The sequence below is a fragment of the Pleurodeles waltl genome, chromosome 4_2, assembly GCF_031143425.1.
Source record: "Pleurodeles waltl isolate 20211129_DDA chromosome 4_2, aPleWal1.hap1.20221129, whole genome shotgun sequence".
NCBI lineage: Eukaryota > Metazoa > Chordata > Amphibia > Caudata > Salamandridae > Pleurodeles > Pleurodeles waltl.
Window position 1 is genome coordinate 872,714,080 of NC_090443.1, and position 25,628 is coordinate 872,739,707.

Consider the following 25,628-nt stretch of genomic DNA (forward strand, 5'->3'; position numbering starts at 1 on the left):
CTCGCTGTTCTCGTCCATAGGGCACGTCCGCTGGGGCAGGTGAGGAGATGGCGGCATCCTCTGGTGTACAGACCGCTGGTGGACCTGTCGACAATGGTAGAGAGACATGTAATAGTCACCTACAGACTTGATCGTGCCACAATCCAGGAACTGTGTGCCCAGTTGGAGCCAGACCTGATGTCAGCTATCCGCCATCCCACAGGAATCCCCCCTCTAGTGCAGGTCCTGTCAGTACTCCATTTCCTGGCAAGTGGGTCTTTTCAAACAACAGTGGCCATTGCATCAGGGATGTCCCAGCCTATGTTCTCAAACGTGTTGTCCAGAGTGTTATTTGCCCTGCTGAAACGCATGCGCAGCTACATCGTTTTCCCTCAGGTGGAGGATTTGCCCACAGTGAAAGGTGACTTCTATGCTCTGGGACATATCCCCAACATCATAGGTGCCATTGATGGGACACATGTGGCCTTGGTACGCCCCGCAGGAGTGAACAGGTGTACAGAAACCGGAAGAGCTACCATTCAATGAATGTGCAGATGGTGTGTTTGGCCGACCAGTACATCTCCCACGTGAACGCCAAGTTTCCTAGCTCAGTGCATGGCGCTTACATTCTGAGGAATAGGAGCATCCCTTATGTGATGGGGCAACTCCAGAGGCACCGTGTGTGGCTAATAGGTGAGGACAAGGACCCTATACAGTGTGAATAGTTATCTGGGTCTGGGCTTGTCCCTACAGGTTAGTGTGTGTCTAAAAGTTGTCCCTCGACATTTGCAGGTGACTCTGGGTACCCCAACCTGTCATGGCTACTGACCCCAGTGAGAAATCCCAGGACAAGGGCAGAGGAATGCTACAATGAGGCACATGGGAGAACTAGGAGGATTATAGAAAGAACCTTCGGCCTCCTGAAGGCCAGGTTCCAGTGGCTCCATATGACAGGTGGTTCTCTCTACTACTCACCAAAGAAGGTGTGCCAGATCATCGTGGCCTGCTGTATCCTGCACAACTTTGCTTTGCGACGCCAGGTGCCTTTTCTGCAGGAGGATGGGCCAGAAGGAGGTCTTGTGGCAGCTGTGGAGCCTGTGGACAGTGAAGAAGAGGAGGCAGAAGAAGAGGATATAGACAACAGAAACAACGTGATCCAGCAATACTTCCAGTGAGAGATAGTCACAACATTTCCAGCCCAAGTTTTCACCTCAATTTGTGGGTCCTTTTTTGGTGTTATGTTTGATAGGAGAAAGTGCAGTGTGGTTAGATCTTCCCTAAGGGCAGTACTCTTGGGCACCTACCACATTTGTTCATACCCCTAGAGTGGTAGCTTTATTTCATGAAAAGCACCTAGCAGGAAGTGGCTTAATAGGGGGTGTATTGTTAGGAATCAAGAGTGTGCAAGGATGGGGACTTGTTGTGGGGAAAAGTATCAAAGGCTGCACTAGAATCCCTGTGAGATTGTGCCAGTCTGGGCTTTGGCAACTAGGATGCTATGACTGCTACTGCTAACCTGTAAGGACAAGGGGGTGAAACTACCAGGTCAAAAATGTCAACATTGCTTTCTAACTATTCATTTCCCTTGGGAATGTGTCTGCCAACCTTTTATGTGGTATTGGCTCCTTAATGTTTGTTGTTTTGCTTCTTGTTTTGGTTCCCCCAATTTACTGACATTTTCCCTGAACTGTGAGTTGTTCTGGAACATGATTTGGTTTGTTGCTGTGTTTTGCCCCTTGCTTTTTCTTACCTGTTTTCCGGGATTGCCTTCAACCTGGAGTACACCATTTCCAATATCAGCTTCCATCAAACTGGCTTAGGTTAATTGGAGTCTGCCATTCTGAAGCTTCTAAGCATAACAACAAAAGCAAACGTTGCTATTGCATGGCTTCTAACTGTGAACTTCATGAATTGTTTTGTGTTTCTCACATTTATAGTAAATGCTTGTAGCAGCCTGTAAACCCAAGTCCCTGAACTTTGAGAAACATACAGCAGATGAGACCGTGGCACTCAATCTGTCTCGTTTGTCTTTCATTTCCAGTCTGCCTTCCCAGAATTTGGTTCTACTATCCGTGCTTATTCATGTGGGGCAGTGCTACGCCTGTGTGAATGGGGCTGATTGACATCTGACACTGCCATTCAAGTCTAGCAATTCCTAACACCTCTACTTGATGAATATAATCTAGAACCCACTTTAGCCCACTATCTGGATCAAAAAGGCTTGGACAGGATATTAATACATGCTATTTAACATGAAGAGCATTGGTACAGTGTCTTTGTTTCAACAATTGGGATGTATACACTGGCAAAATATATCCCAGTGAGCTAATCTCAATTTCAAGCATCTCTATCAGTGGATTTGGTATCTCCTCCAGGGTCCCTGAGCATCAAAGTTACATAACTATAATCCTAGGCTTGGGGTCTAGACTTACTCTTTTGTAACTAACCTATTAGTGTCCTTCAAAATATGGAGTGGGAACACAGGGCATCTATCTACAAAAAAGATGGTGTTGCAATTTGCCCTTTTGCAGGGTCATCCTCAATCTTTTTGCCTCCTGCCTCCTATGTTTTCTGACCTGTTTCTGTTGGCTTTTGAACTCTGAGCACTTTACCACTGCTAACCAGTGCAGAAGTGCATATGCTCTCTCTGTAATTTGTATGGTTGATTGGTTTATCCATGATTGGCATATTTGATTTACTCGTAAGTCCGTAGTAAAGTGCACTAGAGGTGCCCAGTGCCTATGAATCAAATGCTACTAGTGGGCCTGCAGCACTGGTTGTGCCACCCACATTAGTAGCTCGGTAATTATGCCTCAGACCTCCCATTGCAGTTTCTGTGTGTGTAGTTTTAAACTGTAAATTTGACTTGGCAAGTGTACCCACTTGTCAGGCCTAAACCTTCCCTCTTCTTACATGTAAGATACCCCTAAGGTAGGCCCTGGGTAGCCCCAAGGGCAGAGTGGAGTGTATGGTTAAGGTAGGACATATAGTAATGTGTTTTATATGTCCTGGCTGTGAAATACTGCTAAATTCGGTTTTCACTGTTGCAAGGCCTAGCCCTCTCATAGGTTAATATGGCGGCTACCTTTAAATATGATTAAAGTGTAGATTCCATTTGGGAGCGGATAGGCATGTGGCGTTTGGGATCTCTGAGCTCACAATTTAAAAATACATCTTTTAGTAAAGTTGATTTTAAGATTGTGTGTTTGAAAATACCACTTTTAGAAAGTGAGCATTTTCTTGCTTAAACCATTTCTGTGACTCTGCCTGTTTGTGGATTCCCTGTCTGGGTCAGTTTGACAGTTGGGCCGTTTGCACCTCTATCTAGACAGTGACACAAAGGGAGCTGGTGTAGTCTGCATTTCCTGATGAGCCATCTGTGCTAGGAGAATGGGGAGGAGTGGCCACTCACACCTGAAAGGGCTGTGCCTGCCCTCACACAATGTAGTCTCCAACCCCCTGGTGTGTGTCTGGGGCCTGGCCTGGGCAAGGCAGGATTTCACAAACAAGAGAGACTTTGCTTTGAAGTAGGCCTACTTCAAAGGGCAAAATAGGTATAAGAAGGGCACCCAAAACCACAGACTTTAGAACACTTCTGGAAACCAAGAGGAACCTCTGCATGGAGAAGAGCTGAAGAGCTGCCCTACCTGTGACTGTGCTTTGTGGAGCTATCCTGCAGTTGCTGCTTCTGCCTGTGCTAGAGGACAAAGACTGGACTTTGTGTTGACTTCCTTCTTATGAAGATCTCCAAGGGTTTGATTTAGAGCTTGCCTCCTGTTGTTTGAAGTCTCAGGGACAGCAAAGTCTTCTCTCTGCCAGCACCTGAAGCCTCTGGAGACACTCCAACTCTGCCAAGTGGTGCCCATCCAGTTCCTGGGGCCCTGAGAAGAGAACCTGGCAGCCCAAGAGTGAGAAATCCAAGCACAGACCGCTGTGCGGGGAAAAGATCGATGCGACTCCGATCTGCGGCTGAAAAATCGACGCGCCGCCGGCTTCGTGGCTGATCATGAACACTCGCCTGCAACGCGACCGGAAGATCGACACCCGCAGCTGGAGAAACGACGAGCAGCATCGCTGATGGAGACCGGTGAGATTGCAACCTGCGCTGCGTGATTTTCGGATCATTGTGCGGCAGGATTTCTGACGCAAACATCGCTGGGCCTGCACAAACGAGAGTGCTGACCAGATCGATGCATCGCTCTCCTGCTGCGAGAAGAAACGATGCACGCAGACCCGACTAAAGAAGAAATGATGCACGGTTTCGCTCGTGAGTGATATCGACGTATAGCAAGCCATTTTAGATACACACTCACCCGTGCGGGGTTATTTTTGACACCCCCAAGGTACATTTTCTATGCTAACAGCATTCGAGTTGTGTTTAAAATCACATGAAGACTCTTTTTGGTTTTTAATTGATAACTTGACTTGTGTATTGTGGGTTTTTGTCATTTTGGTCTTGTTTTGTTTAGATAAATATTTTCTATTTTTTTAAACCTGTGTTGTTTCATTTTGTAGTGTTTTCACTAAGTTACTGTGTGAGTTGGTACAAATACTTTACACCCAGCACTCTGAAGTTAAGCCTACTGCTCGTGCTAAGCCACCAAGGGGGTGAACGGGGTTAGCTGAGGGTGATTCTCTTTTACCCTGACTAGAGTGAGGGTCCTTGCTTGGACGGGTGTAACCTGACTGCCAACCGAAGACCCCATTTCTAACATTGGTGATCAGTGGGTGGGATTGGACTTGTATTTATGCTTGACATACAATGAATGAGTGTACACTACTGTTTTGAGTTCAGACCACTACGTGACCACATACTACTTGTCTTGTGATTTTGCTTTTTGTTCTATGATATCCTCCTGGATATATTGTTGATATCTTGGGACTCTGGGTTTTGGTTGTGAAGCCTTTGCAGAATGGAAGTCAACTTCTGGCACCTATTTATCTACAAAAAGTGGCAGCTAAAAGCATTCTGCATGGAAAGGGGACTGGCTGTAAATAAGAAATCCAGAAGGGAGGATCTTGAGTCAACCCTATTTCAGTATGAGTTGAAACATTGTCAGGCAACACCACTAGATGAGTCTGGGGAGGAGGACTACTCTGGGGAGGAGGGCAGTGGCCCTGAGGAGGGAACAGAAAGAGATGCATGGCTCCTAGCTCAAATCCGTAGCCTGGAAGAGCTAGATGCAGAGCTTGAGAGGGCTGAGGAGAAGAGAGTCTTAGCCCTGGAAAAACAAAGGTTGGCAGCTCAATAGCTGAGCTGTGAAGAGCTGAAGCTGGAAGCCATGAGGGCTGAGTCCAGTTCAGATGGTGGCAGGAAAAATCTTGTATCCAGTACTGCTAAAGAAGTGCACATGCCCAGAAATGTGGTGCCCTACTTGAAGGAGGGAGTTAACACACACCAGGAGGTCCAGGGGTATGAGGTACCTCCAGTGATGCACAGGGTCCCTGAGGTGGATTGGGGAACTGGCATGGGGAGTCATATTCCTACTGGTGGGAGGGACACTCTACTGACTCTAGGTGGGAGTAACGGGGAGAGGGGTTTCCCCCAGGTAGAAGCCCTGGTTATGGAGTGTGGAGGCATCCCAGAAGAGTGTGGTTTGAGTGTCAGGGACAGTCAGGTACTGTCTCAACAGTCTCAGGATGGTGATGTGGGGTACTTTTTCAAGGCTGAGTCACTGGGTGGTTGGGTGAAGGGTAGTTTGGTTAATTCATGTGAGGGGCTGAGTGATGTAAATGCTGGAGAGCATATGTCTAGTCCTTATTTTCCAGGGCCATGCCAACACCAGGTGGAGTGTGAGTTCTCTGACCCCAGGGAAGTTACACTGGAGGCAGACCTCTGGGTGAGTACCAGAGAGTCTGAAGAGGCATTTGGGGGTGCTCCTGGGGGGAGTGGTCTAGGTATTTCCCAACCCGGTTAGGTAGGGAAGGATCGCAGTGTCCCAGGTAGGTCCCAGTGTAGTGGGATGGGTGAGGGACCCCATGTCCAGTCTCAGAGGAGAGGGAATGGGGATGGGCTGAGGCCCAAGGTGCCAGAGATCCAGTCCCAGGTCCTGGAGGATTCCATGAGGAAACACCAGGAGGGGAGCCTAGCCTGTACCGTAGGCCCCTATGCTGAGGGAGACCCCACAGTGTCAGGAGAACTTGGGGGGGCAGCTGTAGCCAGTGTCCCACCAAGTCTGGTGTTGGCAGTACCACTCCTAGTGAGGGGGTGCAGAAGTCCAGACAGAGGGTTGAGAGGGGGTTTTGGACCACAGTGGAGAACCTGGAGGGTCAGGGGTCGGCTCTGAGAGCAGAGCCCCCCAGGAATGACCTTGGTGAGACCATTTCTGGGTTGGGGAGAATCCAGACTCTGCCAGATGGGCAGGGGTCAGGAGACCTGTGCCAGCCAGACTCTTGTGTGGCCCCTGGTGGCGGTGTGTCCCTTGAGGGGGGTAATTGTGCCCCCCTGGAAGTCCTCGTGTGCCAGGCAATGGTTCAACTGCAGGGTGGTGACTCTGGGTTGAATGATCAGGTTCAGGGAGTAATCTCTGACCTGATTGGGGGTAAGTGTGCTCTCAAGGAAGTCCTGGTGCGCCAGGCAGTGGTTCAACTGCAGGGTAATGACTCTGGGTTGGATGACCAGCTTCAGAGGATACAGTCTGACCTGGTGAGGGTAGGTGTGCCCCCCCCCAGGAAGTCCTGGGTAGCCAGACAGTGGTCCAGTCTGAGGGTACAGACCCTGGACTGGAGGATCAAGTGCAGGGGGGTGAACCCCGACCTGAAGGGGGGGCGGTTTGCCTAATCACCCCCCCCCCCCGGTGTGATTTCTAGGTGTAGTCTCTCTGAGGGGGGTGAAGAACCCTCGGAGTAGGGGCAGGGGAGGGAGAGATTGACCCCTGGCCCCAGTGCAACCTAAGGGTACAGACCCTGGATTGGAAGGCCAGGTTCAGGGTGTCCCCCATAACCTGGTGGAAAGGGCTACTGCTAACAGTGCCCCTACCATGTTGTATTCTGGGGTGGCCACTCCTAGTTGGGGTGCAGGACCCCAGAAGGGAGGGCAGGGGGAGAGAAGCCTCACCCCTCGCCCTGGTCCAACCTGAAGGTAGAGACCCCAGGTTGGAGGACCAGTTACAGGTTAACATCCCTGCACTGGTGGAAGAATTGTGCAGGACTTCTTCTACAAGCACCCTGACAAATTTTTTACTCTAGGGGTGCCGCTCCAGGAGGGAGGGTACAAAGCCCCAGAGGGGAGGACAAGGGTCAGGCTGTCATCCCTGACCTGGTGGAAGGGAGAGTGGTCAAAGGGTGCCAGGCACCTGGGGCTACCGACCCCCACTCTCCACAGTCACAGTGGTTGGAGAGTCCTGAGGTCTGGCTCTCATCCCTGACAGTTGTCAGGGGTCACAGTGGCTTGTTGTCCTGGTGGACAGAGTTGCCACTAGGAGGGCGAGAATCACACCCCGGGAGTGGAGTGGGCAACACCACTGTGTTGGCCCTGGTGGTGCTATCTACCTCCTGGGATACATCTTTACGTAAAGTAAAGTTAGGTGCTGCACACATGGTATCTCCATATGTGGAGAAGGGTTCCCCATGGGTTAGCCTAGTGGGCCCTGAGAGTATGGACAGAGGGATCCAACTGGAGTCAGGAAGGCGTAGAACTGGAACATGCCCCTGCTGTTGTGGGCCTGGGTCCCTGTTCTATTGTCCCAATCAGGGAAGTACACCAAGGTATTGATTGTTCTCCCCTGCCTTTAGGCTGGTAGGGGGTCGTGCTTGAATTTGCCCTTTTGCAGGGTCATCCAAGATCTTTTTGCCTCCTGCCTCCTATCTTTTTCTGACCAGTTTCTATTGGCTTTTGAACTCTGAGCACTTTACGACAGCTAACCAGTGCTAAAGTGCATATGCTCTCTGTGTAAATTGTATGTTTGATTGGTTTATCCATGATTGGCACATTTGGTTTACTAGTAAGTCCCTAGTAAAGTGCACTAGAGGTGCCCAGGGCGTGTAAATCAAATGCTACTAGTGGGCCTGCAGCACTGGTTGTGCCTCCCACATAAGTAGCTCTCTAATCATGTCTCAGACCTGCCACTGCAGTGTCGGTGTGTGTAGTTTTAAACTGTAAATTTGACTTGGCAAGTGTACCCACTTGCCAGGCCCAAACTTTCCTTTTTCTTACATGTAAGACACCCCTAAGGTAGGCCCTAGGTAGCCCCAAGGGCAGGGTGCAGTGTATGGTTAAGGTAAGGCATATAGGCCCTCATTACAACATTGGCGGTAAAAGCCGCTTACCGCCGTGCAGAAGACCGCCAACACACCGCCGCGGCCGCGGAATTCTGCCACAGCTATTACGACCCACTGCTCGGAATCCGCCAAAATTGAGACACCCACACAAGTCCGCCACACCAAAGGTCAGTGATAAACTGGCGAAAACAAAACCTCCACCGTCACGCCAACAGAAATACACCCACACTATCACGACCCACGAATCCACGTGGCGATCTTTCAACCGCGGTATTCCATTGGCGGTACACACCGCCGCGCTCAAAATACACACACATAGACAAAACACTGCCACATTGGACAATTCGAAATACACACACCTGATACACATACACACACCACTCCCACACACCAATTACAATATAAAACTCACACCCACATCACCCACAAACCCCTACGACCAAAATACCGAAAGAAGGCCAGAGAGAGACACTACAAACTACTACCAAGCATTGACAGGCACACAATACCATCACCCACATAACTTCCACGCACCTCACACAACACACCACTAAATATCACCCCACTTATCACTACACACACCACCCCACACATGACCCACACCACCCCATGGCACGGCAAAGACACCCCAGGTTCTCTGAGGAGGAGCTCAGGGTCATGGTGGAGGAAATCGTCCAGGTAGAGCCACAGCTGTTCGGATCACAGGTGCAGCACACCTCCATAGCTAGGAAGATGGAGCTATGGCGAAGAATAGTGGACAGGGTTAACACAGTGGGACAGCACCCAAGAAATAGGGATGACATCAGGAAGAGGTGGAACGACCTACGGGGGAAGGTGCGTTCCGTGGTCTCAAGACACCACCTTGCGGTTCAGCGGACTGGCGGCGGACCCCCACCTCCTCCCCCACAACTAACAACATGGGAGGAGTAAGTCTTGCGATTCTGCATCTTGAGGGCCTCGCAGGAGTAGATGGAGGAATGGACTCTGGTAAGGCAATGCGTTACTACTATATCCCCCACCCTACCTGCATGCCATCACATACCCCCACCCTCGCCCTCACCCCCATCACTCCAACTCCTCACAAATGTCCCAATATCACAAACCACTCATCCCAACACCAAGCCTTGCATGCAACAACAAAGCATGGACACCCATCACCAAAGCATGGCCACTGCACATACCCATACACCCCCTTAAACCACCATCACACAAGGTCCCACACAGGAATGCAAGCACTGGGGTACACGGTCACCCACCCATTGCACACCATGGCACACACAGATGCAATAAACATCCTTTTATACCCCTGCAGGACCCCTACCCAACGTCACCGGACAGGAGGGTCCACACATGTCCACACCACCAACAGAAGAGGCCCACAGTGATGACAGCAGCTCTATCCAACTGGATCTAGATGACCAGCCCGGCCCATCTGGGACCTCGGGACAGTCGGTTCCCCTCACACTGGCACAGGCCACCACAGAGCTTCCCTCCTCTGGAAACACCAGCACAGCACCCACCTAGTGGGCCCATACCTCTGTCCCCAGGACACGTCAATCAGCAGTGTGTCCACCACTACAGGGAACCCAGGATATCCCACCACCCCAACAACAACAGGGACCTGGGGGCAGTGGGCACACGCTCCAGGGGACAGAGGTCCAGGAACACAGGGGAACTGGGAGGGCTGCTGTGCGACAGGGGGAGGACAGGCCCAGGGAACCCACTCTCCACAAGGCCCTCTCCAACATCATGGGAGCCTACCACCATTCCAAGGAGACGATGGCAACGGTACTGGCCAAGTTTCAGGAGACCCAGCGGCTGCAGGAGGAACAGTATTTGGGCTTCAGGGAGGAACTCAGATCCTTCAATTCCACCCTGGGCACCATCGTAGGGGTGCTGAAGGAAGTCCTCAACACCAGGAGGGACACTGTGGCACAACAAGGGGCCCCTGACACTACCCTGGACGATGAACTGCCCACCACCTCCGCCGGCGCTGGTGGACAGGAGGCACCGCCACAGGACCACCACACCAGCACCCCACCCCCTGCAGAGGGAGAACCACCCCGCAAATGGTCCCTGAGATCCAGGACAAAGACAGAGAACGATGCCAAGACCCCCGCCAAGAAATGAGACCACCCTGATTGTCATCCTTCTGTCCCACCTTGTCACCCTGTCCATCCTCAAACTGCCCCAGCTCCACTTCCTATGCCCATTTGGGCAATCCACCTGTGAGACTAATAGCTTGGACTCTGCCATGGACATTCCTCCACCATCACCCCTCGCCATTTTATAGAACCCTTCAATATTGAGCACTTAAATAAACACCCTTAAAGCACAAAAACAATCTGGAGTCTGTCTGTGATTTCGAAATAGTGTATTAGCAATTACAGTGTCAAAATGCTCTTTCAATTGTAACGTCAACATACCTATGTCACACAGCTCTAGTCCATGAGGAAACAAAGCAGATGTCACACAGTGGGACCCACATCTGTGAAATCGCAAGGGAAAGTGACAACTCAGTGACCATACACTGGGTGAAAACAACAGACAGTAGAGAGGTAGTAGTGTTAAAGTACATGTAGTAGGCAAGTTTGTATTCTTACCTGTGTCTCACTGGAAGTATTGCAGGATCACCGAGTTCCTGTTGTCGATGTCTTCTTCTTCTGCTTCCTCGTCTTCACTGTCCACAGGCTCCACAGCTGCCACAACACCTCCATCTTTACCATCCTCCTGCAGAAAAGGCACCTGTCGTCGCAAAGCTAAGTTGTGAAGCATACAACAGGCCACGATGACCTGGCACACCTTCTTTGGTGAGTAGAATAGGTATCCACCTGTCATATGGAGGTACCGGAACCTGGCCTTCAGGAGGCCGAAGGTCCGCTCTATAATCCTCTGAGATAGCCCATGGGCCTCATTGTAGCATTTCTCTGCCCTTGTCCTGGGATTCCTCACTGGGGTCAGTAGCCATGACAGGTTGTGGTAACCAGAGTCACCTGCAAATGGCGAGGGACAACTTTTAGACACACACTAACCTGTAGGGATATCCCCAGACCCAGACAACCATTCCCACTGACTTGCTTCCAGGTGCTCACCTAATAGCCACACACGGTGCCTTTGGAGTTGCCCCATCACTGAGGGATGCTGCTATTCCACAGGATGTAAGCGTCATGCACTGAGCCAGGGAATTTGGCATTGACATGGGAGATGTACTGGTCGGCTAAACACACCATCTGCACATTCATCGAATGATAACTCTTCCGGTTTCTGTACACCTGTACACTCCTGCTGGGAGGTACCAAAGCCACATGTGTCCCATCAATGGCACCTATGATGTTGGGGATATGTCCCAGGGCATATAAATCACCTTTCACTGTAGGAAAATCCCCCACCTGAGGGAAAACAAGGTTTTTCAGCAGGGCAGACAACACTCTGGACAACACGTTGGAAAACATAGGCTGGGACATCCACTGTTGTTTGAAATGACCCACTTGGAAGGAAATGGAGTACTGACAGCACCTGCACTAGAGGGGGGATTTCTGTGGGATGGAGGATAGTTGACATCAGGTCTGGCTCCAACTGGGCACACAGGTCCAGGATTGTGGCACGATCAAGCCTGTAGGTGATGATCACATGTCTTCCCTCCATTGTCGACAGGTCTACCAGCGGTCTGTACACCGGAGGATGCCGCCATCTCCTCATATGTCCCAGCGGACGGTGCCTATGAAGGACAACAGCGAGCACAGAGTCAACCAACTCAGAAGTACGTACCCACAGCTTACACAGAACACGATTCATAATCCGAAATTTGAATGTATGAGTGTTGAAGCAAGGCCTAGGTATGTGTGACGCAGTAAAAAATTAAGCCACGTGGGCCCCTGAAATGGCGGCTGTCTGACCTGTAAAGTGGGACAATAGGATGTGAGGTAACTGCGCTGGCGTTGTACACCGTCGCGGTAGGCGGTCGAAGACCGTGGCGCAATTCTGCATTGGTTAACATTGGACCCTATCGGTCCCAGGAGCCAATGACGATGTACGCCGGCGGTGACGGTACGCACCGCCGCGGACGTGACCGCCATTTTCTATCTGTTCAATCATTCGATACCTGATCTGCGACAGGAGAGGACCTACACTGCAAGTGCTGCTGTGACCTCAGTCTGGAAGAGACAATGGCTTGTGCGTCTGGGGAAAGGGCCCCTGCCTTCACATCGGAGGAGTTGGAGAAACTCGTGGATGGGGTTCTCCTCCAGACAAACAGGTAAGTACACTGGAAGCATGCTGTATGGGCTATGCCTGTGTGGATTGGAGTGGATGAAAGATAGGGGGGGGAGATTGAGGAGCGCATGAAACGACGGTGAGTGCATATGCCACATGGCAAGGGTAGGGATGGGGGCCAATGTCTTTGACAGTGCAGTTGGTAATAACTTTTCTTTTTCCCCTGTACAAATCCTGTAGGTCAGCGCCCACCAGAAGAAGGATGTTTGGCGTGCCATCGCCAAGGACGTCCGGACCCTGGGGGTCTATCACATATGGAGCACCCACTGCCGTAAGAGATGGGAGGACATTCGCCGCTGGAGCAAGAAGACGGCGGAGGCCCAGCTGGGGATGGCCTCCCAACGTGGGAGGGGTGCCCGTTACACCATGACCCCCCTGATGTTCAGGATCCTGGCGGTGGCGTACCCGGAGTTGGATGGGCGCTTGAGGGCATCACAGCAGCCACAAGGGGGTGAGTACATTCTCATTCAGCTGATTCAGCGCGCAGTGGAGGTGTCTGGGTGGGGGAGGTGGGCTGTGGGTTTCCCTAGGCCAGGGCGAGTGTGCTAGTTAGGTCCCCTTCTTCTGGCAGACCCTGTGCCACCCCACCTGTATACAGTGCCAGCTACACCTAGTCAGGCTCCTGTGACATTCATGTGTGCAGATGTTGGCCATAGCCTTGTAGGCCATGTCCCAGGGATTGAACAGTGGACCCCAAATGCGCGGCGTAGTGCAGGGGGCTTCTGTGTCTGTCGTGTCAGCCAACGGTAGCGGTAATGCATGCACTCAACATGTCTTTCTTCAGTCATCCTCCCCCTTTTGGTGGTCTCCCTGTTCTTGTGTGCATTAGCATCATCAGGCTGAGGAGCAGTGGCACCGGAGCAGGAGGGAGCTGCATCCCACATGGCCCTGGAGGGCGAGACTACGGACTTGGAATTCACCAGTGGGACAGAGGGCGAGGGGAGCTCCACGGCAGGGACAGGAGCTGAGACCAGTGATATGGACTCGTCCTCTGATTGGAGCTCCCTTGTGGTGGCAGCCACATCTGTGCCCCCCGCATCTACAGGTACAGCCGCCACCCTCCCTACCAGCACCGCCCTCCCAGCAGCCCCTCAGCCTTTGCCCCATGCCCGCTCACCCAGGAGGGTGGGCATCACCTTCGCCCCAGGCACCTCAGGCCCTGCCCCAGTCACCCCTGCTGCCCTCAGTGAGGAGGCCATTGACCTCCTCAGGTCACTCACTGTTGGGCAGTCTACCATTTTGAATGCCATCCAGGGTGAAGAGAGGCAGTTGCAACAAACAAATGCCTTCCTGGAGGGCATTCATTCTGGTCAGGCAGCCCTTCAGCAAGCTTTTCAGACTCTGGCCTCAGCACTGATGGCAGCTATTGTCCCTGTCTCTAGCCTCCCCTCTCCAACTTCCTCCACCCAGACCCACACCCCTGTACCTCAGCCTACCCCAAGCACACCATCAGACCAGCATGCACACACGTCAACACACAAGGGAAGCTCTGGCAAAGATAAGCACCACACATCCCACAGGCACTCACGCAAGCATCACACACATGCAGACACACCAACATCCACTGCCTCCACTGTGTCCCCCTCCTCCTCGTCTCCCTCCTCCCTCCCAGTCTGGTCTCCACTCACACCTGCATGCACTACATCTACAGCCACTACTTCCATCACCAGCACACACACCACCACACCCCGCTCACGTGCAGTCACCACCCCCACTACCATTCACATGTCCCCTGTGTCCTCTCCCAGTGTGTCTGTGACACCACCTCCCAAGATACACAAACGCAGGCACACACCCACCCAACAGCCATCCACCTCACAACAGCCTCCAGTGCATGCACCTTCACCCAAAGTCACCAAACGTACACTTCCTACAACCACAACCTCTTCCTCCACTCCCAAACCTCCTCCAGCTACCCGTCCCAGTGTTCCCAAGAAACCTTTCCTGTCCACCCTTGACCTCTTTCCCTCACCTCCCCCACCCCGTCAGTCTCCCAGGGCCCGACTCTCCAGGTCCCAACCTAGCACCTCAGCCACAACATCTCCTTGACCAGTGGTGCCAGTAGTCACCGGATTCTGGAGTGCACCAGGCAGCAGGGCAGCCAGTGAGGCAAGGAGCCACAGCACGGACAGTCCCCCCACCTGTCAAGCATCAAAAGTTGGCCAGTGCCTGGCGGGAGAGGGGGAAGACTTCAGCCACCAAAGCCGCTCCCAGGGGTACAGGTGGGAGTGTGGAGTCAGCTGCGACACCTTCCAAGGTGGGGAAGGGGCACAGGAAACTCAGCAAGTCTGGGAAGAGCAGCACGGCGGAGAAGACCACCATCAGCCCCGCTGCCCAGGAGGCAACCGCCATCATCCCAGCTGCCCAGGAGGCCACCGCCCGCTGCCCAGGAGGCCACCGCCATCATCCCCGCTGCCCAGGAGGCCACCGTCATCATCCCCGCTGCCCAGGAGGCCACGGCCATCAGCCCCGCTGCCCAGGAGGCCACCGCCATATTCCCCGATGTCCAGGAGGCCACCACCATCAGCCCCGCTGGGCCAGAAAGAACCGCCAGCACCAGCCCCGCTGGGCCAGACAGGACCGCCAGCACCAGCCCCGCTGGGCCAGACAGGACCGCCAGCACCAGCCCCGCTGGTCATAAAGGACCGCCAGCACCAGCCCTGCTGGGCCAGAAAGGACCGCCAGCCCCAGCCCCGCTGGGTCAGAAAGGACCACCAGCCCCGCTGGGCCAGAAAGGACCGCCAGCCCCGCTGGGCCAGAAAGGACCACCAGCACCTGCCCCGCTGGGGCATAAAGGACCGCCAGCACCAGCCCCGCTAGGCCAGACAGGACCGCCAGCAGCTGAGTCGTTGCCAAGGACCCCGCCGCAACAAGCACCGCTGAACACGACACCACCACCACAAGCACCGCTGAACAGGACACCACCGCCACAAGCACCGCTGAACAGGACACCGCCGCCACAAGCACCGCTGAACAGGACACCGCCACCACAAGCACCGCTGCCAAGGACACCGCTGCCACAAGCACCACTGGCCCATGAGCGCCAAGGGCACTGACGCTACTGTGTCCGCCACGAGCAGGATGAAGCACTCTGGCACAAAACCCCCTCCAGAACCAGTGGAGATTTACATCCACTACCTCAGTCCTTGGCAGGATGATGCACTCTGGGCACAAAGCCCCCTCCAGAACCAGTGGAGAAAGGCATCCACTACCTCTGTCCTTGGCAGGATGAAGCACTCTGGGCACAAAGCCCCCTCCAGAACCAGTGGAGAAAGGCATCCACTACCTCTGTGCTAGGCAGGATGAAGCACTCTGGGCAGAAAGCTCCCTCCAGAACCAGTGGAGATTTACATCCACTACCTCAGTCCTTGGCAGGATGAAGCACTCTGGGCACAAAGCCCCCTCCAGAATCAGTGGAGACTGTTATCCACTTGAGAGACTGTGGCTTTGCACTCCCCAGGATTGAACAGTGGGCAACCCACCTACTGTAGAGACTTGAGAGACTGTGGCTTTGCACTCCCCAGGATTGAACAGTGGGCAAACCACCCACTGTAGAGACTTGAGAGACTGTGGCTTTGCACTCCCCAGGATTGAAAGGTGGGCGAACCACCCACTGTAGAGACTTGAGAGACTGTGGCTTTGCACTCCCCAGGATTGAACGGTGGGCAAACCACCTACTGTATAGACTTGGGAGACTGTGGCTTTGCACTGCCCAGGATTGAACAGTGGGCAAATAGTGATATTGACACATCGCAAGCCCTTTTGACACACACTTGCCCGCACAGGGTTATTTTTGACACACCCAAGGTACATTTTCACGCTGACGGTGTTAGCGTTGTGTTTAAAATTACATGAATACTCATTTTGGTTTTTAACTGATAACTTGACTTGTGTATTGTGGGTTTTTGTCGTTTTGGTCTTGTTTTGTTTAGATAAATATTTTCTATTTTTCTAAACCTGTGTTGTGTTATTTTGTAGTTGTTAGAAATGGGGTCTTTGGTTGGCTGTCAGGTTACCCCATGTCCAAGCAAGGACCCTCACTCTAGTCAGGGTAAAAGAGAATCACCCTCAGCTAACCCCTGCTTACCCCCTTGGTAGCTTGGCTGAGCAGTAGGCTTAACTTCAGAGTGCTAGGTGTAAAGTATTTGTACCAACACTCGCAGTAATTCAATGTAATCACTACAAAATGACACAACACAGGTTTAGAAAAATCGGAAATATTTATCTAAATAAAACAAGACCAAAACAAAAGAAATCCACAATACACAAGGCAAGTTATCAATTAAAAAGCAAAAAGAGTCTTTATGTAGTCTAAAACACACACTAAAACGTGTAAATGTACCTTGGGTGCGTCAAAAATAATCCTGCATGGGCGAGTGTACGTCAAAAAGGGCTTGCAATGCATCGATTTCACTCACGAGTGAGATCTTGCATCGTTTCTCTAGTCAGGGTAACAGAGAATCACCCTCAGCTAACCCCTGCTTACCCCCTTGGTAGCTTGGCACGAGCAGTAGGCTTAACTTCAGTGTGCTAGGTGTAAAGTATTTGTACCAACACACACAGTAACTTAAGGAAAACACTACAAAATGACACAACACCGGTTTAGAAAAATCGGAAATATTTATCTAAATAAAACAAGACCAAAATTACAAAAATCCACAATACACACATCAAGTTATCACTAAAAATGCAAAAAGAGTCTTCATGTAATTTTAAACATACACTAACACTGTTAGCGTGAAAATGTACCTTGGGTGTGTCAAAAATAACCCCGTACGGGCGAGTGTGCGTCAAAAAGGGCTTGCGATGCGTCAATATCACTCACGAGTGAGACCTTGCATTGTTTCTCCTTTAGTCGGGTCAGAGTGTGTTGTTTCTTCTCTCCGCAGGAGAGCGATGCGTCGATCCGGTCAGCACTCTCGGGTCCGGGCAGGCCGTGCGTAGTTTTTACACGCCCAGCATCGTTTGCATCGGAAATCCAGTCACACGATGATCCGAAAACCACGCAGCTCGGGTTGAGATCTCACCATCCTTCATCAGTGATGCTGTGCGTCATTTCTCCAGCCCCAGGCATCGATCTTCGGGTCGCGTTGCTAGCGAGCATCGCCGCGAAGCTGGTGGCGCATCGATTTTTCAGCCGCAGATGGGAGTTGCATCAATGTTTTCACCGCACGGCGTTCTGTGCGTGGACTTCTCACTTTTGGGATGCCAGCTTCTCCTTTCAGGGTCCCAGGAACTGGATGGGCCCCACTTGGCAGGGTAGGAGTCTCTCTAGAGTCTCCAGGTGCTGGCAGAAAGAAGTCTTTGCTGTCCCTGAGACGTCAAATAACAGGAGGTAAGCTCTAAATCAATCCCTTGGAGATCTTCACAAGAAGGAAGGCAACAGAAAGTCCAGTCTTTGTCCTCTAGCACAGGCAGAAGCAGCAACTGCAGGATAGATCCACAAAGCACAGTCACAGGTAGGGATGCTCTTCTTCCTCAGCTCTTCAGCTCTTCTCCAGGCAGAAGTTCCTCTTGGTTTCCAGAAGTGTTCTAAAGTCTGTGGTTTTGGGTGCCCTTCTTATGTCCATTTTGTCCTTTGAAGTAGGCTTACTTCAAAGAAAGTCTCTCTTGTTTGTGAAATCCTGCCTTGCCAGGGCCAGACCCCAGACACACACCAGGGGGTTGGAGACTGCATTGTGTGAGGGCAGGCACATCCCTTTCAGGTGGGAGTGACCACCCCTCCCCTCCCTCCTAGCACAGTTGGCTCATCGGGATATGCAGGATACACCCCAGCTCCCTTTGTGTCACTGTCTAGAGAAAGGTGCAGCCATACCCCTTGACAAACCTCCCGTAGTATCCTGTGAGACCTAAGAAGGCTCTCACTTCAGTTTGGGTCTTGGGAGGCTCCCAAGCCAGAATGGTATCAATATTTGGCTGTATGGGTGCCACCTGGCCACTCCCTACCTAGTGTCCCAAGTACACCACAGATCCCTGCCCTATTTGGCACTTGCTTGCCTTAATAGTGAGGCCTGCCTTCTGCAGGTCCTCTAACACCCTCCAGAGGTGTTGCAGGTGTTCCTCCCGTGTGGAACTAAACAGAGCAATGTCATCCAGGTAGGCGGCACTGAACTCAACCAGCCCAGCCAACACCTGGTTCATCCAGAATGGCATGACTTTAAATTGAAAGTGTCCATCTGGGGTAGAAAATGCTGAACTCTCCTTGCACCCCTCAGTTAAGGCAATCTGCCAGTACCCAGATGTTCAGTCAAACGTACTGAGGCACTGGGCAGCTCCAAACCAGACAATGAGCTCATCCCCTCGGGGGATGGGGTGTGCGTCAGTCTTGCTGACCGCATTGAGTCCCCGGTAGTCCACACAGAACCTGAGTTCTGGACTGGCCCCAGGTGCAGCAGCCTTTGGGACCAATACCACTGGACTGGCCAAAGGACTGCTGGAGTGCTCAATAACCCCTAGGGTTGACATTTTGGATACTTCATCCTTAATGCAAGCCCTGACCCTGTCAGTCGCCCGGTAAACTTTTTGTTTAATGGGTGTACTGTCCCCAGTGTCCACATCATGTGTGCACAAGTGTGTGACTCCTGGGATCAGGGAAAACAGTGAGGCAAACTGTCCCAACACGTGGCAACAGTCACTCTGCTGCTCCTCAGTCAGGGAGGGGGAGAGGATTACTCCCTCCACAGACACATCTTTTTCTCCTGCAGACAGGAGGTCAGGAAGAGGCTCACTCTCCTCCTCCACCCCATCATCTGTCGCAAGGAGCATGGACAGTTGAGTCCGCTCAAAGTTCGGCTTGAGGCGGTTGACATGCAGGACCCTTAAAGCGTTCCTTGGAGACTGCAAGTCCACCAGGTAGGTGACTTCACTCTTGCGCTCCACCACCTCAAATGGCTCAGTCTACTTATCATGGAGCACGCTATTCTCCACTGGTGCCTTCACCTACACTTTCTGACCAGGTTGAAACTCGACCCGAGTGGCATTCCGGTCATTCCACTGTTCCATATCCTCCTGGCTTGCTTCTAGGTTCTCCTGTGCGAGACTCCTGAAGCGGGCAGTCTGGTTTCTCAAAGCCAGCATGTAGCTAAATTCATCCTGGGGGGGTGTTTACTAGGAGCTTTCTCCAAAGCCTCCTTCACCACACTCAAGGGTACCCTCAAAGGCTGGCCATAGATGAGTTCAAAGGGACTAAACCCAAGTCCCTTTTGAGGCACTTCCCTGTAAGCAAACAGAAGGCATGGCAAGAGGACATCCCACTTCCGCCTCAAGGGCTCTGACAAGCCCTGAATCATTCCTTTCAAGGTGCGGTTGAATCTCTCAACCAGACCATTACTTTTGGGGTGGTAAGGTGTGGAGAACTTGTAGGTTACCCCACACACCTTCCAGAGACTTCATATACGTGGATATGAAGTTGGTACCTGCATCAGATACCACTTCCTTGGGGAACCCCATGCAGGTAAAAAAAAACATCAGTGCACGACCCACCACAGGGGAAGTGACTGACCCTAGAGGAATGGCTTCTGGGTACCGGGTGGCATGGTCCACCAAGACCAGGATGAACCTGTTGCCCAAGGCTTTCTTGGGGTCCAGAGGCCCCAAAATGTCAATACCTACCCTCTCAAAGGGAGTACTAACCACAGGTATAGGTTGGAGGGGAGCCTTACATTTCCCCCCACTCTTGCCTGGCAAGTTGGGCAAGACCTACAGTGTGCAGCAGAATGCTTGCTCATCTGGGGCCAATAGAAGTGGGAGACAAGCCTACTATAGGTCTTGTCCTGCCCCAGATAACCTGCCAAAGGTTCTTCATGAGCCAACTCCAGTAGGATGGCCCTGAAGCACTGGGGTACCACCAGCATACGAGCTGACGCAGGCTCAGGAACCTTAGGCTCACTATACAGGAGGCCCTCCTCCCAATAGATCAGGTGAGTACCTGGCTCTTCGCCAGCCTCCTGGGCTGCAGCCTGCCACCGCAGTCCCTCTAGAGTAGGGCAGGTTTTCTATGCTTCACAGAATGCCTCCCTGGTGGGTCCCCCTTCCTGCTGCCACTGCAACAGCTCAGGGACCTCCCCCAGTTCAGCCACCTGTTCCCCTGTAGGGTCTGGGGTGTCACCCTCAGGCTCCGGCTCCTCCCAGACTGTGGGAACTTCTGGGCCAGTTTCCCACGCCCCCTGCTCTTCCTCTTCTTGGCGGTACCCTGTGCCACTGTTTCAGGCTCGAGGGACCTGACAGGCTGCCATTGACCGGGTGGATACACATACCCACCCAGGCAGACCCAACATATCCAAGTGAGACTGTGTTCCACCTCCTTCCAAGGGGAATCCTCCAGGTCATTGTCTAGCAAACAATCCACAGGCATGGTTGGACTCACAGCTACCTTCAAGGAACCTGAGACCCACCCCCCCCCATTCATAGGGAACCTGGGCCACTCTGCAAAGGTGCTCTGAGTTGTCCACTGCAACTACTTGGTGAAGTATCCGGGGATCAATCTGCTCTTCAGATACCAGCTGACTCCTCACTGTAGTCACACTGGCTCCTGTGTCTCTCAGAGCCTCCACCCTCTGTCCATTGATGGTCACTCACTGCCTGTACTTCTTAGTGTTCTCAGGCACGAGGGTTCTCTGGACCATCTCACTGTCCCCTAGTGAGACAGGGGTCATATCAGCTGGCTCCCACCCACCTGGAACCAACTCCTCCCCAAGCGCTACACTGGCCAAACCCTGGGACGGTGCACCAGTGGGTGTTGGTGTACTTTTAGGGCATTTGGGGTCCCCCCTCACATGACCCACCTGGTCACATGCATAGCACTTACATGGGGGTCCACATGCCACTGGATTCCCCTTGGAGACCCAGGGCTTCTTCTCACTGGGGGGGATGGGAATCCTTACTCTGGGAATCAGTTTGGGGCCCTTTAGAGAACTCCCCTGTTTACCCTTACCCCCCTTTCTTCTGAGAGGGACCCTGCCCACCCTTGGCGTGGTCTCCCCATACCGCTTTTGGACCCTGGTGCTCTCCCAGCCTCCGCTTCCTGCGCAAGCTTCCTGGGATCAGTCAGCTTGCTGTCAATCAGGTGCTGGCACAGCTCTAGAAAACATAAACTGTACAAGTGCTCCCAACCAAACAGATTGTAAAGCCCATCATCCATATTTACCTTACTGCCCTTCATCCAACCATCCAGTGACCTGCAATAAGAATCAACACATTCCAACCATGTTTGGGATTCTTTCTTCTTATAGGACCTAAACGTATCCTTATACTGTTCAGGGGTGAGACCATACCTTGTGAGTAGGGCATCCTTCAGGATAGTGTAGGTGAGATTCTGAGCATCTCCTAAGGCTGTCAGTGCATTCCTCCCCTCTACCTCAAAGTGTTTCCACAGACCCGCCCCCCCAATGAGCTTCAGGGACCAGATTAATGTGGAGAGCAGACTCATTCTCCATGAACCACAAATAGTTGTCATCCTCCCTCTTGAAATCCTTCACCAGGTCTTTTGGGATGTGTACCCTTCTTTCAGGCTGCACTCTACTGTGGCTCCTATGATCTAACTCCTTCAAGCTAAGCTCATGAGCCAGCAGTATCTTCCTTTCCTCAATGGCCATCCTTCTCTCTTCCATCTCTAGACTGAGCTTCTTCAGCTCCAAATAGTACTCTCTTTCTGCCTGCCTGTCCTGTAACTCTTCAGGTGTCAGACCCTTGGAGGACACACTGCTACCTGCCTTAGAGACTTTCTCCCTAGACAGACCAGGCCCACCCACTACATCATTGTGAGTGACTTGCACCTCTTCCTCCCCTTTCTGCTCAACATCTGTGTGCTACTCAGCTTGTTTGGCTGTCCCCCAGGCCCTCAGCGCCTTTTGCAGCTCCTCCTTCTTGGATGAGCTCTTAATGGGACAGGCAAAGTCCTTGCAGAATTGCTTCAACTGAGCTTCTGTGTAGCTCTCCACTTTCTCTATGTCAAAGGCAACTCCAGCTGATGCATCTCAAGATTGAGACATGGTGAGGCAGAAAAACAAGTTCCCAAACAATTTTTTTTTTTTTAAAGTCAATCAGCAAGAAGTAGAACAAAAAGAAGTCCCAAAGAGAAAAGCAAAAATCACAAGTCAAATAATATGTGGTCACGTAGTGGTCTGAACTCAAAACAGTAGTGTACACTTAATCACTGTGTGTCAAGTACAAATACAAGTCCAATCCCATCTGCTGATCACCAATGTTAGAAATGGGGTCTTTGGTTGGCAGTCAGGTTACCCCCTGTCCAAGCAAGGACCCTCACTCTAGTCAGGGTACAGTTTAAAACTGCACACACAGACACTGCAATGGCAGTTCTGAGACATGATTGCAGAGCTAATAATGAGGGTGGCACAACCAGTGCTGCAGGCCCACTAGTAGCATTTGGTTTACAGGCCCTAGGCACCTCTAGTGCACTCTACTAGGGGCTTACTAGTAAATAAAATATGCCAATCATGGATGAACCAATTACATTCACATTTTGTAAAGGAGCACTTGCACTTTAGCACTGGTTAGCAGTGGTAAAGTGCTCAGAGTAACAAAAACAGCAAAAACAGAGTCCAGCACACATCAACAACCTGGGAATCAGAGGCATACAGTTAAGGGAGACCACACCAAGGATGAAAAGTCTAACAGTAGTGTTTTCACTAAGTTACGGTGTGTGTTGGTACAAATACTTTACACCTAGCACTCTGAAGTTAAGCCTACTGCTCGTGCCAAGCTACCAAGGGGGTGAGCGGGGGTTAGCTGAGGGTGATTCTCTTTTACCCTGACTAGAGTGAGGGTCCTTGCTTGGACAGGGGGCAACCTGACTGCCAACCAAAGATCCCATTTCTAACATATGGATGCTAGAAAGTGAGCAGCATAATGAATGATAGGCATGATTGTGTTCTGACGAAGAATTAAAAATCATTGTACTGATGCAAAAACAAGTTGACAGATACCAAACTGAGGGAACAGAAATAAAGACATTTTTAACCTCTTTCAAGGATAAGGAACATAGGGCCAGATGTAACAAAAAAGCCTTTTGCGAATCGGTAATAGCAAATTTTAAGAAATTGCTATTTCTGATTCGCAAAATGCTATGTATCATATTTGCGATTCGGTAATAGTGATTTCTTAAAAATCGCAAATGCTATTACCGAATTGCAAATAGCGATGCAGCCCATATTCGCACCTATGGGCTTGTAGGCCCATATTTGCGATTGTTTTGCATTTCCCAAATAGCGAATTCCTAACTGGAATTTGCAATTTTGGAAATGCAAAACCCCAGGGTGCTGGGGGCCTAAGGCCCCCTCTGCTGCACCCCAAAACGTTTTTTGGGACATGTAAGGCGCACAAATGCCAAAGGGGCATGCTTGCGTTACATGTCAATTTTAAAAATTCATTTTTAATGCATTTTTAAAATTTGCACATGGTTACCACCATGGCGAATGCAAAAAGGCTTGATACATCTGGCCCATAATGAAGGGATTATGCCACTATGGTCCTGACACAATTTCAGTTCTTGATGTGCATGTTAACCAAAATAGGCTGATAGTAGTGTGACATTGTACAGACAAAAGGAAAGGATTCAGAAGTAAACGGACAGAGAAATGGGTGCACTCATGTTTTCCCTGTGTTCAACATCTTCTGAAGGCATTTTAGGACTACTGATGGCGCAACATAAAAGGTTCACTGAGTGAGTGGACAATAATTAAGGGTTAGTACCTGTTAATGTTTATATTATTAAGACCCTGCCAAGAACAGATTTCCATTCAAACTGGATGACTGATTCTGGAGATAAACTGAAGGGCACCTTATGTGGTGCAAGTGTAAAGGATGTTTGCAGCAAGAGTCCCATTGGCATTAAGGCACAATGGAGACATGTGCTGACTATTGTTTGTGGAGGTCTAGCCAGAAGCTCATAATTAAACATCTCAGAACATTGAGCACAAAGCAGTGGTAAATGGGTGAGTGCAAAGGATACCACACATTACACTTTAAATAAGGACTTGAAAAAAGTAGATTATTAGTTGTGGCGGGCGACTGCCCAGCTCAAGTAATAGTTATCCTTCTGTCAAAATGAAGCCTCAAATTAACCTGAGATCAAACTCCTTGTAGGAATGGCACAGAGCAGATCGGTTTATTGTAGGGCAATGTGTAAGGTATTTATGCATTACCAAAATAGTGATAAAGTCAAAACACCAAGCAATAAAAATCCCAAACTGATTTTGAAAAATTGAGGAAAATCTAATAAACAAAATGACAACAAAACGTCAAAAATATAATTATGGGAAATGGAGATATGAGCTTTTAAAATTTTGAGTAAAAATAGCATCAAAAAGCATTAAGCTCCAATGATAGTCCAAGGAAGTGGTAGGCTAGGACCAAGTTACAATTTCAAGCCAACCACTATGGATCCCGGGTCAGATACACAAAGTGGATTGGTTCTTGTGAAAGTCTGGAAGTCAGAAAGTAAAAACAAAAATTGAATGTCCACTAAAGGACAGGACGTTCTCATTTTCTCAAAGAAAAATGCTGAAATTTCTTCTAGGTCGTAATGCAAAATGAAACTGTAGGAGGGATGGGCAGAAATATGGCTTAGGAGACTTTTCTGATTTACATATTTTGACTTTTATTGATAAGCCATGCTAACAAAAACAGATATTCCACCGGGTATATAGTATGGATAGATGGTTCTGGTCCTCCGGGTGTTGTAGTAGGTGTTAATTGTTACCTGACAGCCTTGGGGTGGTCTTCACTCAACTTTTTGCCTGCCTCCCTCCATTTTTCTGATCTCATTGTTTCTGGTTTTAGGACTCTGTGTACTTTACTACTGCTGACAAATGCTATAGTGCTTGTGGACGCTTCCCTAAACATGTTAACATTGGCTTCTACCTGTAAGGAAATGCTTTCCTTGGCATGGTTACCCAATGACTTTTTGCCTTTTGTTGATGCCAGTTATGATTGAAAGTGTGCTGGGACCCTGCTAACCAGGCCCCAGCACCAGTGTTCTTTCCTTAAACTGTACCTTTGTTCCCACAATTGGCACAGCCCTGGCACACAGATAAGTCCCTGGTAAATGGTACCACTGGTACCAAGGGCCCTGTTGCCAGGGAAGGTCTCTAAGGGCTGCAGAATGTCTTATGCCACCCTGGGGACCCCTCACACAGCAC